At 35.0% G+C, this 16,189-nt stretch overlaps 1 long non-coding RNA gene and 1 pseudogene across 1 annotated transcript in view; one reads left to right on the top strand and one right to left on the bottom strand.

Annotated features, from left to right (window-relative positions):
- Window positions 1-16,189, bottom strand: part of LOC135268271 (uncharacterized) — a 211,053-nt gene that overhangs the window by 28,083 nt on the left and 166,781 nt on the right. The window lies entirely within an intron of this gene.
- Window positions 14,930-16,189, top strand: part of LOC105725594 (aurora kinase A-like) — a 41,156-nt pseudogene continuing 39,896 nt past the window's right edge.

The raw sequence follows: 16,189 nt of genomic DNA, 5'->3' as shown, positions 1-16,189 counted from the left end.
CTTGTTAAAGTTAAATAGGCTGTAAATGCATGGGTTTATTTCTATTCTCTCAGTTTTATGCCATTGGCCTACATGTCTATGATTATGCCAATGCCACACTATTTTAACTAATCTAGATCTGTAGTAAGTTTTAAAATCAGAAACTGTGACAACCAAGGTTATTTAAATAGTTTTGGCTATTCTGGGTGTCTAATAATTTCGTATGAATTTGAAGATATAATTTTCCATTTCAGCAAAAAAGATGAATTTCTATAGAGATTGCATTGAATTTGAGTTTGCTTGACATCTGCATTGACATCTTAACAATATTGATGCCTTTTTATTAAATTAAATCTTCTTAATTCCTTTCAACAATGTTTTGTAGTTTACAGCATAAAGGATTTTTCATCTTGTTGGTTAAATTTAATCCTAGATATTTTCTTCTTCGAGATGCTATGGTAAACAGAATTATTCACTTTTACTCATTTTCATATTTTTATTGCCTATGTATAAGAACATAATTGATATTTCAGTACTGATCTTGTAGCCTATAATCTTACTGCATTTGTTTATTAGCTCTAGTAGTCTTTTTTTTTTTTTTGACGTTTGAGGATTTTCTCTACATAGAACCAAGTTATCTTCTATTAAAGAGTATTTTCTTTTTTCTCTTTTGTTTTTAAATGTCTTTTATGTCTTTATCTAGGGCTAGAATTCCCAGTAAATTGATAAAGAACAGTGGCAAACATTGACACCCTTGTCTTATTCCTGATCATAGATAGAAAACTTTTATTCTTTCATCAATATTTAATTTTATATTAATTGTGGAGTTTTCCTATAATCACCATTAATATGTTGAAAGGTTTTCCTTCTACTCCTAGTTTCTTTTGTTTTTATTATGCACACATTTTGAATTTTGTCCAATTCTTTTTCTGCATCAATTGAACTGATTATGTGCTTTTCTTGCAATTTTTCCATTAATGGGGTGCATTACGTTGATTATTTTCTTATGTTTAGCCATCCTTGCATTCTTGGGACAAACCCTACTTGATCTTGCTGTATATTCTTAATAGGTAATTGAACCTGGACTTGGTTTTCTAGTATTTTGTTGAAGATTTCTATATCAATATTCATAAATAATATTGGTTTGTAGTTTCCTTTTCTTGTAGTGTCTTTGTCTGAATTTCGTATCAAGTAATATTGGCCTTATATGTCTGAGAAAGTTTTATGTCCTCTTATTTTTTGAAAGTTTGAAAAACAGCTGTTAGTTCTGTTTTTCTTTAACAGTTGGGCAAAATTCACCAGTTAAGCCATCTGGCTCTGTCTTTTATTTGTTGTGAGGTTTTTTTTTTTCTTATTTAATCTCTATTTTGTTATAGGTCAGTTCATATGTTTTACTTTTTCTTTAGTCTGGTTTAGTAATTTGTGTGTTTCTCAGAATTTCTGCATTTATTCTGTTAACTAATTTAAAGACATATAATTTATCACAGAATTCTCTTATTATTTTCATTTCTGTAAGGTCAGTAGTTATGACCCCATTTTCATTTTCAAGTTTATTTATTTGTACCTTCTCTCTTTTTTCCTTTGTCATTTCACTTCAATTTTTTTGCAATTCATTTATCTTTTTGAAGAACCAGATTTTGGTGTCATAGTATTTAGTTTTGGGGCAAGGACAAATAAAAATGCCACAAATCTTTCCTAGCATTTTTAAGTTAATTTTTCCTTAATTTAGCATTTGTTCGGTTGCTGCATCCTTTTGACTATTTTCCAGAGCCCTGATATAATTGGTTCTGACATTTTTTGTTTGTTTTTCCATGTTTTTGTGGAGCAATAAATGTTTGAGTTGTCTTTTCCATTATTTTGCTGACATCACTCTCCAGGTGTTTTGTGCTTGTAGTCTGAGTCTACTTATCTCTGCATGTTTGCTTCAATTTTCTTTCTTTAATTTGTATGGCAGAACACGATTGCCAACAGCTCCTGAATTGCAGCCACATATATACTGACTGAGCTCTCTTTCCCAGCTCATGTTACAATATTCTTGATAAAGAAAGTGTAATTTCTGTAGCTTTCATCAAATTATCTCACCTGAACCAGTCAACTGTTACCAGAAACAGGTCCGTATTATCCTCAAAGAGGCTCACATAATAACCATGCAAATTGGTTGGGCAAGTGAATGCAGAAAAAGGAGTTTTCTTTAAAGTAACAAATAGATGTTTCACATGGATTGTGAGCCTTGATTTAACATACCTGGTGAAATATAGAACACATTGTGCTCAAAGATTCTGGTTCAATATCCTTGAAAATTTTTTAAACCTACCACACAAATGATTGACCTCTTTAATTATTTATCGATCCATTTATCATCACTTCTTTCCAAATTTATTGTTTACTGAAACTAAAGTGTAGTTTGTATAAGTGCCCTGTTTATTTCTAGAAAGATCTTTTATACTTGATTTTAGCAACTACATATTCAGTGCAGTTTCCCAGTTACTGGGAAGAGTTAATAGACCTGTTTGTAATTGTACTTGTTTTCCAGGAATCAATTGACTCTTACAAAAGATAACTAAAAGTAACATAATTCAAAGCCTTACAACAAAGATGGGTTGTAATAACAAAAGCTAGTGTGTGCTGAGAATAGCAAGGGAAGGTAGGGAGATGTGTTTTTGAGAAAATGCTTTGCCATTCATGAGGCACTTTGGCTCAGTTGTAGTTACTTCCAGCAGAATTCCAAAAAACAGATTGTCTAAAAAATCTCTGTAGAAATGACTGTAGACAACATATGGTATTTGACAGTCATACATTTAGACACACATGAGCACACACGCAGACAACACACACACATATCTAGTCTCTGATATTACACAGAAAAATAATAACATAATTTAGCTATCATCTGGAGGGAAAATGTCCTTTGATGTATTTCCTAAATATCATTTTACAAAGAGAATATTGATAAAATATGCAAAGAATTTTGTTACTATGTATTTTACTATTGTTTATTAATAAGAAATTTCACATCTTGAAGAAACCTGAGATACCAATGTGACTTACTTGCTTTATGGAGCATGACATTGAAGGTAACTTTCTACTTGCTGCATTGTTTTGCTCACTGAGGTATAAGATTGTGGAATTTCTTTTTCAATTCCTGTGCTTTCTAATGATTTCACTTCCTCATGTTCCTATTTTTTTTAAATGCATTTTATTATGTGTAATTACAAAAGTATATGAAGTTTTAAAAATGGTTAAAATACTTTGGTGACTAAAAGGATTCTATGTGAGACAATACAATGTATGCAGCACCAAAGAAATGTAATAAAGGACATAAAATGTGATGGAAAAGAATAAATCAATCTTTAAAAAGCATGGAGATGGGGACAAAAAAAGATAAAAGATGCACTACAATCCTAATTCTGCATCAGTTCAAGCATATTATACCCACTTAGGAGCAATTAGAACAAAAAAGATATATCTATGATTTTATATCTAGTGAAATTGTGTTCTTATATCTCATGTGTCACACATATTTTCTTAAATAGAAAACCAGTGTCATTCTTTTTTTGGTGTATCAATGTATTTTGCTACAGAGAGTATATAAATTATTAATAAAAGTGTGATGAATTGGCCAGATTAGGTAGCTATCATCTTAGAAAATGTTTACATGATGGCATAAGATTGCTGCCTATAGATTTGGGAGAAAATGTGTTGGCAAAAGTGAGCAATGCTGAGTTTTTGTGCATAAGATGAAAATGGCAAAGAAAAGTCAGATATGACAAAAGACCAGCTTGTTTCTGCCTCACAATTCCATCTCAACCAACTCTCTATATAAACATTGGTGATGTTGACATGTAAAATAAACATCTTTTAATTTAGGTTTTTTAAAATCAAATACACAAAAATGTAGTGAGAGAGCATCAATAGAATTTTCAAATCTAAAATAATATTTGGTAATTCTATAATTTTTTACTTAGTGAAAATAGCCAGTAATATTTTAATAGCTTTATTTTAATATATATTTATTGGTAATAAACTGTCATGTTACCTGCTGTGAACAACATTTATTTACATTCTGAATACTGTCTAAATAATTATTTGAGGGGGAATTATTTAAAATTGCTAAGTAGTCAGTGAGCATAACTAATATGCAAGGGAATTTTTTATGAAATGCCTGAAAAATGCAGTGGCGTAATATGGTTGTATTGTACTTTATAAATTCTTTTAAAATAAAAAGCAAAATAATATATATATATATATATATATATAATGTAGTATACCAAAAAGTTGCAGAAACATAAAAAACTAAAAAGTGTTCATATCAATTAAAAAAAAACCAAAACATTTGTCCAGTAAACTTTCACCTTAGTCTACATATGGCAAGGAATAGAAGCGACAGTTCTAGCAATGTGTTCACAGTTTCTCACTCTCCTGAGTTACTTCATGTAATGCATTCTAAAGATTGAAGAATCATACATTTTTTTAAATGGACATTTGGCTAATATTTGACAAAGGTCTAATACCCAGCATCTATAAGAAACTTAAATTTATAAGAGAAAAACTAACAAACCCTTTAAAATGTGGGTAAAGTTCATGAACAGACATTTTTCATGAAGACATACATATTGCCAACAAACATGAAAAAAAGCTCGATAACACATCACTAGAGAAATACAAATCAACACCATATGAGATACCATCTCACCCCAGTCAGAATTGCTACTATTAAAAAGTAAAAAAGTAACAGATACTAGCAAAGTTGCAGAGGAAAGGGAACACTTAAATACTGTTGTTGTGAATGTAAATTAGTTCAACCCTGTGGAAAGCAGTATGACAATTCCTCAAAGAGCTAAAAGCTGAACTACCATTCGACCCAGCAATTATCCACTACTCACAATAGCAAAGACATGTAATCAACCTAAATGCCCATCAATGACATTGGTTAAAGAAAATGTAGTACATATACACTGTGGAATAATACACAGCCATAGAAAAGGACAAGATCATGTATTTTGCAGGAACATGAATGGAGCTGGAGGCTATTATCCTTAGTAAATTAACATAGGAACAGAAAGCCAAATACCACATCTTCTCACTTATAAATAGAAGCTCAATGATAAGAACTTATGAACACAAAGAAGGAAACAACAGACACTGGGGTCTACATAAGGGTGGAGGGTAAGGAGAAAGAGGAGCAGAAAAGAAAATATTGAGTACTTGGCTTAATACCTGAGTGATAAAATAATATGTAAAACAAACCCCCATGACATGAGTTTACCAGTGTAACAAACCTTCACATGTATCCCCAAACCTAAAATAAAAGTTAAAGCAAAACAAAAGTACAAATGTATTTACATTCACTTCATATATTACTAAAAAGTTAACTACTAATTGTTTCAGGTCACATATCTTTATATTTCTATTTCATATTTGAATGACCTAAAATACTCATTCATTCAGTTTATGTTTATTGAGTACCTGCTATGGGCCACCACTCTGCTAAATTCTAGGGCCACAGTAGTGCAAAAAAACCAAAATACTTAGTCTTTGCCCTGTGGAGTCTTTCATGTAGTTTTGAAGTTAATAATAAAAAAGTAAATTGCTCAAGTAATTATTGAATTATTAATGTAAATAATACTCAGATTCAAAATTCAATCCCTATTTTAAAACAAAAGCATATTTCATGCTGTCACAGTAGTGTCAGGTTAAAGTTAGAGCTATAAACTGAACTAAGATCCCAAGTTAGAATAAATGATACAAACTCACAGAGGCTTATTATTGAGGCACTACCGCTTCCAAATTGGATGGGGGCCTATATCATAACAACCCTTAATCTGAGAACAAGTCTATAAACTGGATCAAAAACAAATATATAAACAGCTTCCTAAAGGCATTTAAGAACAACTAAAGAAGGCAGGATTTGAAGGGCCAGGATCAGGAAGAGATGGAAAATTCAAGGGAATGTAGTAGACATCATTTACTTCTTTCTAAAGCAATGATCCTCAAAGGACTGCAGAGACTGAACAAAATGTGGGATCTCAGAACTATCTGTAGTCTCATGGGGATGGTATTTATTGCTGTCAAGTCATCTAGGAGTTGAGGAATCAAGATCTTGTGGAAGGATATCAGCAGAAATAGTTGGGTAAGGATCACCAAAATTCATTTCCTTCTTAAAATCAATGAGAAAACTGGTAAAAATACTCAGAATCAACTTTTCTCAGAACTCAGAGAATTAACCAAAATATTCCAACAATTGAGTTAACATTTATTTAAGAAAAACGGAAGAATATCATTAAGAACAGTGAGCCTTGTGACATTAATTTTAATTTGCCCTACTTCCATCTCCCTTACTCCAGTTCTGTGGTAGCCTTGAAACCAAACTACCACAATCAGATGGAAACCCACAGTCTAGAAGCCACTGGGGACAAAACAGAGTTGGATCTTCATGTAAGTATCACTCTAAGATAATTCTAGAACTTTATTTGACCTGATTTATAGGTTATGTAATGTAAGACGCTATTTCCCCAAGGTGTTGGTCAAAAAGATTAGAGGAAATTATTTAACTCTCTAGTTGCCTGAGGCAGTGAATTACAGTTGGGATAGACAATGCAGGTTAACCAAGAAGCTTAAAAAGAATAAGATGTCCATAGAATTTACAAAAAAATTGACATATTTCTGAAAATCTAGCAAGCCGTGTATATCTGTGAAGCTATGAGCATGTCCAGGGTCGGGCACATGCTCAGGAAAGACCTGAGCAGGAACCAAGCTTTCATGTTTAGCAGACCTTGAGGCCCAGGACAAGCAAGATTCTACTGGGCAGTGTTCAAGGCAAGACTAACATATACAGAGCCCTTTGCAAATACTTGGAGACACTGGTTTTACGTGTTTAAGAAAATCTGCATCCCCAAATTAGCTTACCACCAAGCAAACCAAGAAATACTTCATTATGCATGTATGACAACAAAATAAATAACAGCTATACCAAAGTAATTCATAAAAGTCGCTAAATAAACAACAAACTATAAAATAAACAATAACAAAAACAAAGTTTTGAGGGTTGTAGTTCTATAGCTGCCAGATTATATTACTTAAAATATCCACTTTTAAAAAATATGAGATATGCCAGGAAACATGACAGTATAGCCCATACACAGGAAAAAAAAAAAAAAAAGGTAACAGAAACTGTTCCTGAAGAAGCTCAGATTTTGGATTTACTTAACGAAGTCTTTTTAAGCCAGTTATTTGAAGTCTGTTCAAAGAACTAATAGAAATCATATCCAAAGGACTAAAAGTATGAAGAATTTATCTTATTAAAGAGATAATTTAAGTAAAGAAATGAATATTATAAAATAGAGCAAAATAAAAATTCTGGGGTTGAAAAGTACAGTAACAAAAATAAAAGATTTACTAAAGAAGCACAACAGCAGATTTGAGCTGGCAGAAATAATCTATCAACACTTGAAGGAATTTTTAAAATGTATATTCATACTGTGAATAATTATTCAACAAAGAGAAGGCATAAACTTTGGATAAACACAAAAACGTGAATAAATCTCAAAATATATGTGTAGTAAAAGGAGTCACACTCCAGATAGTATGTCCTGAATGATTCTACTTGATAAAATTTCTGAATAGGCAAAACTAACAATAGAAAATAAACCATTGTTTATCTAGAACTGGGGCTAGATATTCTTTGCAAAGGGGCATGAGGAAACATTTACAAAGGGAATAGAAATGTTCTACATTTTGCCAGGCATGGTGGCTCATGCCTATAGTCCAAGCATTTTGCAGGGCTGAGGCAGCAGGATTGCTTCAGCACAGGAGTTTCAGACCAACCTGGGCAACAAAGTGATACCTCATCTCTATAAAAAAATAAACAAGGTTAGCTGGGCATGGCGGCTCGCACCTGTAGTCCTAGCAAATCCAGAGGCTGAGGTGGGAGGATTCCTTGAGCCCTGGAAGTTGACGATGAAGTGAGCTGTGATTGAGCCACTGAACTCCAGCCTGAGTAACACAATGAGACTTTATAGTATGTGTCAAAATTTATTGAACTGTTTTGAAATTTTTATACATCTGATTAAAATGCATGCAAATAAAAAACATATTTTACATAAATATGCAAATCCCAATATATTTAATATGTTAAAATGGACTCTGCAGTGTGTGTGTGTGTGTGTGTGTGTGTGTGTGTGTGTGTATCCTACTGGAGAATAAAAGAGAATGAGCGATTAAATTAAATAAGAGATGAGCTTTCTGTGGGTAATGATGATGATCGTGAGCTGAAGAATGTAATTAACTCAACCCTCCATATCTGTATTCCAAAAGAAGAAAAAATTACACTTATTTCATTGTAAATGTTTAAAAACATTTTTGGTATATTATGATGTCCTGATATATATATAGAGAGAGACAGTCTCTCTCTGTCGCCCAGGCTCGAGTGCAGTGGCACGATTTCAGCTCATTGCAACCTCTACCTCCCAAGTTCAAGCAATTCTCCTACCTCAGCTTTCCGTATAGCTGGGATTACAGGCGTGCACCGCCATGCGCTGCTAATTTTTTGTATTTTTAGTAGAGATGGGGTTTCGCCACGTTGGCCAGGCTGGTCTTGAACTCCTGAGCTCATGATCTGCCCGCCTCGGCCTCCCAAAGTCCTGGGATTACAGGCATGAGCCACCATGCCTGGCCAATGTTTTGATATCTTAAAAACCCTTTCTGGCTAGAGAAACTGCACTTCTCAGGACTAGCCAATTTTTAAAAGTAACAAAAGGCCTATTCAGAATCATGTCTTTGATATGTAAACTAAATAATCTAGAGCTACACCTCCTGAATCTGGCCCTTACACCCCAGAAGACAATATTCCTCTGCCTTAATCGACTCAGGGCCAGGTACCAGGCAGCTAGAGACCTTCATGTCTATAGTCCAAAACCCTCTGAAATTATTCATATCACCAAACCCAAAATTATTCAGCCTGCCCTGCCTTGCCTTTTCAGCAGAATCCCCAACAGAGGCAATGACCTAAACCTTTCCCTTATTTCTGTCTCTGTTCTTCCTCACAAGAATCTTTGCGTCTTGCCCATGTGGTTATGTGGGGGCATGTTCTGCCTGTGATTCTTGTCTCTTGTACCTGTAAATATAATCTACTTTATTTTTCCTGAACCTCTACTCTGCCTCCTCTTGAGTGAGGAAAATAGGGTCTGGTGGCAGGGAACATAAGGCCGATTCACACTTCAGCTATAACAGGATATGTTCTCTCTAGAGGACGTAGACCCTAAATGACTTTGTAACTTTACTTCATCCTTTTCATTTACATAGAGCATACCCAAAGTAACCAATGGAATCCACTAGGGGGTATTTAAACTCCCCAAGATTCTGTAATGAGGCCTTTGAGCCCCCATGCTCATACTGGCTCCCACACTGTGGAGTGTACTTTCATTTTCAATAAATCCCTCCATTCCTTCTTTGCTTTGTTTGTGTGTTTTGTCCAATTCTTCATTCAAGACTCCAAGAACCTGGACACCCTCCACCATTAACACTCTGGTGGCCACACCTAATTGATCACCTCATAAAACAGTAACAAAACACTTAATCTAGTGAGCGATGTGCCAATCCATGCACTAATGCTGAGGTTAGCTGCCTCCATTGAGCTGATAGTTAAACAAGGGATATACACTTTACATGAATAATATTTAATAAATAATTATGATTACTTAAATAATTGCACAGCTATACATTTCTGAGAAGAAGAAATACATACCACAAAGGAAACACAAAACAGAGATGAAGGATCTGGGTGCAGTGAGAGAAAGCTTCCCTATGAAAGTGTGTTTAAGTTGAGACATTAAATAAGTAGACTTAGCTAAGTAAATAGAGGCAAAGAGGTTTTCATGCAGAGCAAATAACATGTGCTTTGATATGTTCCCTCATAATTGCTCATGTTGATGTTTTAGATTAATGGTTTGATGTTCAGTGGTGTTCATTTAAAATTTTGGAGCTTCTATTGGCTGTTTTAAATTTTGATTAATAATGCTTTATTATTGCTATTTGTTAGAGTATATTCTGTTGCTTATATTTCTCCTTTTTTGTAGTAGCCTGATTTTTTAATTGGTACAAATGACATGAATATTTAACTAAATCTTGCATTTTACATGTGAGAAAACAGAACTACAGATGGGACAGCCTATGTTCAGGTTGGCTGATACGTTTTTCTGCTCCATAGTAACAGCAGTTTGTAGAATAATTGAAATGATCCATAAAGAAATTGATATTAAGGAAAGATACGATGAGCAAAAGCAAAGTAGTTTTTTAAGCTGTGCTCTTCTGCTTCTAATTTATTGCACTGAGAAATAATATATGTAGTCAAGATCTATATCAGATGTTTGAGATTTTGAAGGAGAGAAAAATGCTGTACTATAAATGAAAAGTGTTATATACTCTTAAAGTGAAATTGTATTAATTCATGTACCCATATTATGTAAATCTGCAGATACATATACATGTAGCCACAAGTTATTTTTAGTAATAATAAAAATAAAATGAATAAAATAAGATTTAAAATTGTGTTTGACCTTTTTCCAAATAGCTTATAAAATTATGTAGTAGCAATAGCAAAGGCCATTTAACTTAATTTATTGTAATCTTAAGATGATTAATTAATTCATTGTTCTACAAATGCACTAAATCAGTTTTAAGTGATTCTGTTAAAATATGCCATAAAGAAACTATGTCAGATTTTGACAGTTTCTGCTGTCCAACCTTTAATCAACACATAGAGATATGCATTGGAGTCTCTCTCTGAATAGAAAGACACAAACAAAATAATTGACATTGTTTAGTGAATTTTTTTATTTCCTGGCTGCAATTTTTAAATAAATAAAAAATAACTATGCTGAGTACTGATTTTATTTGTAATGTTTTCAATGGAATAATCATTAATTTTGCATTATTATTAAAAAGGCACCCTCTTTTCTCTGAAAATTAAAATTCTTCCACTATCCCTGCAGAGGAAATAAAAGGTTACACCTCCACTTCATTTATTGTAGCTTTTTTTTCTCAGCAGAACATTGTGTGTATTTGTCAATAGGGTTGTAAGACAATACAGATAAGAAGCATTCAGTGTACAAGGGTAGCAGCGAGCCCTAAGCATATATAACGTTTATGGTATCAATTTATATAATAACAGTAGTGATGCTTTGGGGCTTCTATGGCATGCAGGTGATGGAGCTGGTGGTTTTACATGCATTTGCTCTCACCTTTAATACAGTTTGACATTTTTAATTCCCTTATACAAATGAATCATTAGAGAAACAGAGTTTCACTCATCAGTCTAAGATCATGAATCTAGAATATGAGAGATTTATGTTTTTTCCCCTAGTCTTTGATAATTATGAACTAAAAAGGTAGAAGGAATTTGGACTTAAAGAATAAGTAGCTAATTTTCATGTTTATTTCAGGGAAAGAAGGGAGATTCTAGATATTACTTATATGTTTTCCCCTTACTGCTTCTTACTAATGGAACATGTTTGTTTTGGTGCCAAATAGTTCTGGTGAATGAGAAGTAAGCAGATATCTACACATCAGCTAGCATTCTCCTTTTAGCCTTTACTCTTTGGATTAGTTTTGTAGGATTGCCATAACAATGTACCATAGCCTGGGCAAGCTTAAACAACAGAAGTTATTTTTCTCACAGTTGTGGAGTCTACAAGTCCAAAATCGAGGTGTCAGCAGAGTTGGTTTCCTCTGTGGTCTCTCTCCTTGGCTTGTGTATGACCACCCTCTCCCTGTGTCTTCATATTGTTTGACCTGTGCTTGTATCTGTATCCGCATTTCCTCTTGTTATCAGTACACCAGTGACATTGGATTAAAGTTCACCTAATGACCATGATTTGACCTAATTACCTCTCTAAATACCCAAATTCCTAATATGGTTGCATTCTGAAGTACTGGAGGTTAGGACATCAACACCTGAATTTAAGAGGGTAATACAATTTAGACTATAACACTCCTTTTCTTTTCCTGTAGGTAGATTATCAATGTTTCAACTATGAGAATAAAATTCAATGTTAAGGAGAGAGGATCAAGATGTTCCATTCCTAACGGTGCTCTGAAGGCACATAATCAACTATTTTATCTAATTAACCTTTTCAAAAGTTTATTATTGTATTAATTCATCATTTATTTCCCACTTTCTATATAGTACCAATCAATGGGGTAGCTATTGGAGTTAGTTCATTACGAAATTTTCTCTAACCTAAAGAAGCTTGGAATCTAGCTTCTGTTTAGAAAATAGCAAATTCACAGGCATGTATTTTCCCTGCTGTTTATCTCTCTATACTGTGCTGTTTCATAAGGGGCTATAATTTAATCTTTTCTTAACTTAGGTCCTGTGGATAAGCTTGCAAGGGCTTCAAAATGTCACTGAACTTGTATGCTAAAGCATGAATTTGTTCATGTGTGTGATTTTTGAGCTATGATCCATAAATTTTATGTCTTCTTATTGATTAGAGACCTAAATTATAACAATTACTGTAGAAGATAAGGTATATCTCAAATCTCTAATCTACCTATCACCAATCTCTCCCCCCGCACCGCCACCCACCATGCACATTATAGGGCATTGATGGTTATTATTGGGCAGTTTATTTTCTGACTCATATCCCCCATGTACAGTAAGCTACTAGTTCCCCAGTAAATGCAATAGCACTCTCTAATCATAATGTCTAATAATATTTAACATTAATGTACAGAACTTTTCCCTGCCCATGATTGCATGACACTCTCCTTTGTATCCCTGCAAGTTAAAATACTGATGCTACTTTCACAAAGAAAATTTTAAAACATTGTTCTTGTTCATTTCCATTAAAGCTCTGGTAGCTATACATATCTTATCAAGATAAATACCAATGCCAGCATCAAGTTAATTGGCTGCTGCTCAAAGTTTACTCTAAAATGTATAAACAATCAGAATAAAATCAGTGTTTATCTTGGGCTTCAGCAAAAGGTTATCCTCAAGTGAATTTATTATCTGATTAAAGTTTTTGATTTATTTTATTCCACAAAGATACATAAAGAAAATATATACTATCTAGTAATAAGTAAAACTTGAAGCATATACTTTTTCTGGAGAATTTTACTTTCCTAAGTATTAAAAAAGCAACAGCTGACTCTTCAATGTTATCACTACCATTATCATTATTGATTTTCCCAGCACATTCTCTGTGAAGGTTCTGGGCATGAGAAAGTAAGAAGCAGAGAAATGAACTTGTCATTAATACCAGGTGCTTACAATCGATCCATAACCAACCTCATCAGATTCAAAACATTGGTGAGGTAGATAAGTGAATGAATAGCCAGGCTAAATTTAACTTATTGATAGAAGGCTAAAAAGGTGAAATTTCTTCTAAAATTAAAGGAAGAGAAAATGTTTATGTGCACTCTTTACTGAAACACACAGTCCAAATTCTTTAAAAAAGACGCTGATCCTTACCAGCAGGAAACTCATGTGTCTCAAAAGTGGGTAGTAAAAAAAAAAAAAAGAATAAATCAACAATCTAAAGAGCCAACCACAAAGTTTATGTAGACACAAGATGATGGTGAGGGCAAATTGGCAGAGAATTTTGGTATTGAAATGATCTAATTCTGAAACTGTGGTTACCTCAAGTCTATTTCAAAATACAAATAAGCAGGAACCTTCTCCACATGTGAAGAAGGTACCTGCTTCCCCTTCATCTTCCACCATATTTTAAAGTTTCCTGAACTGTCCCCAGCCATGTAGAACTGTGAGTCAGGTAATCTCTTTTGTTTATAAACTACCCAGTCTCAGGTAGTATTCTTTATAGCAGCATGAAAATGAACTAATTCAGAGAATTGGTACTTGGAGTAGGGCACTGCTATAAAGATAACCCGAAAATGTAGATGTGACTTTGGAGCTGGGTAACACACAAGGTTGCAACAGTTTGGAGAGCTCAAAAGAAGACAAGAAAATGTGGGAAAGTTTGGAATTTTCTAGAGATTTGTTAAATGGTTTTGACCAAAATGCTAATAGTGATATGAATAATGAAGTGCAGGCTGAGGTGGCCTCAGATGGAGATGACAACCTTATTGTAACTGGAGAAAAGTTCACTCATGCTATGCTTTAGCAAGGAGACTGGCAGCATTTATGCCCTGCCCTAGAGATCTGTGGAAATTTGAACTTGAGAGAGATGATTTAGGGTATCCGGTGGAATAAGTTTTTAAGCAGCAAAGCATTCAAGAGGTTACCTGGTTTATTCTGAAAGTGTTGAGTTATAAGCATTCACAAAGAGTTTGAAATTGGAAATTATATTTAAAAGGGATGCAGAGCATAAAAGTTTGCAAAATTTGCAGCCTGACTATGTGTTAGAAAAGAAAAAAAAAACATTTTCTGGGAAGAAACTCAAGCCCACTGCAGAAATTTTTGTAAGTAAAGAGGAGCTGAATGTTACTAGCCAAGATGATAAAGAAAATACCTCCAAGACATTTCAGAGACCTTTGCAGTAGACCCTTTTACTACAGGCCTAGATCCTCAAAGGAAAAAATGGTTTTGTGGGGCAGTCCCAGAGCCCCACTGCTCTGTGTAGCCTCAGGACATGGCACCCAGCATCATGGCTGCTCTAGCTTCAGCCATGTGGGCTGAAAGGGGCAAAGGTACAGCTCCAGTCATTGCTTCAGAGGGTGCAAGTCCCATGCCTTGGTGGCTTCCATGTGGTTTTGGGCCTGAACATGTCCAAAAAGCAAGAGTTGTGACTTGGGCGTCTCTACCTAGATTTCAGAGGATGTATGGAAAGGCCTGGATGTCCAGGCAGAAGTCTTCTGCATGGGCAAAGTTTTCATGAAGAACCTCTACTAGGGCAATGCAGAGGGAAAACATGGGCTTGGAGTACCCAAATAAAGTCAATATTTTGGGTCACAGCTTATTGGAGCTGTGAGAAGAAGGCCACCACCCTCCATGCCCCAGAATGGTACATCCACTGACAGCTTGTATTCTGTGCTTGGAAAGGCCACAGGCACTCAATGCCAGCTCTTCAAAGCAGCTTCAGGGGCTGTACCCTGCAGAGCCACAAGGGCAGAGAAGCCCAAGACCTTGGAAGCCCACCCCTTGCATAAGTGTGCCCTAAGTGTGAGACATGGAGTCAAATGAGATTATTTTGAAGCTTCAAGATTCAATTAGTGCCCTGCCAGATTTTGGACTTGCATGGGGCCTCTGGTCCCTTAGTTTTGGCCAATTACTCCCATTCAGAAAAGGAACATTTACCCAATGCCTGTACCCCTATTGCATCTTGGAAGTAACAAACTTTTTTTTTTTTTTTATTTTACAGGTTCATAGGCAGAAGGGACTTGCCTTATCTCAGATGAGACTTAGGACTTAGACTTTTGAGTTAATGCTGGAGTGAGTTAAGAACTTGGTTTGGGAAGTTCATGATTATAAAACGTGAATAGAACCTGAGACTTGAGAGGAACCAGGTTTGGAACAATATGGTTTGGCTCTGTGTCCCCACCCAAATCTTATTTCCAACTTTAATCCCTACATGTCAAGGGAGGGACATGGTAGAAGGTGACTGGATCATGGGGGCAGTTTCCTCAATGTGATTCTCATGATAGTAAGGGATTTCTCATGAGATATGATGGTTTTAAAAGTGGCAGTTTCTCTTGCACTTTCTCTTTCTTCTGCTGCCATGTAAGATGTGCTTGCTTCTCCCTCATCTTCCACCATAATCGTAAGTTTCCTGAGTCTTCCCTAGCCACATGGAACTGCTAGTCAATTAAACATCTTCTATTGATAAATAACCCAGTCTCAGGTAGTATCTTTATAGCAGTGTGAGAACAAACTAATACATCTAGCTTCATCAAAAATGACTTTAACTTACAAGTAAATATGAAAATCTTGGGGTAGGATCCAAGATGGCCGATTAGGAGCAGCTCAGGATTGCAGCTCCCAGCGAAAGCCTGGAGGGTGAGTGGACACCGCATTTCCTGACGGATTTTTATTGCTCACAGACTAGGAGATTCCCAGGCAGAGGAGCGCCATGGATCGCCAGCGCAGCTGTTTTCACCAGCACAGCTGTTTTGCTGGCACTCTGGAGCGGCGGCTCTCCGTACAAAATACACATGTCCGGGACCCATTTTAGCTGGAAATTGGAGCTCCAAGGAGACAGAGTCGCCCATTCAACTAATTAAAAAGGGACTGAAACAGGGAGCCAGGCCAGGA

The sequence above is a fragment of the Aotus nancymaae genome, unplaced genomic scaffold, assembly GCF_030222135.1.
Source record: "Aotus nancymaae isolate 86718 unplaced genomic scaffold, 86718_ANA_hifiasm-v0.15.2.pri h1tg000004l, whole genome shotgun sequence".
Taxonomy (NCBI): domain Eukaryota; kingdom Metazoa; phylum Chordata; class Mammalia; order Primates; family Aotidae; genus Aotus; species Aotus nancymaae.
The sequence above is the reverse complement of the archived record's forward strand: the minus strand, read 5'-3'. Positions and strand labels throughout refer to the sequence as shown.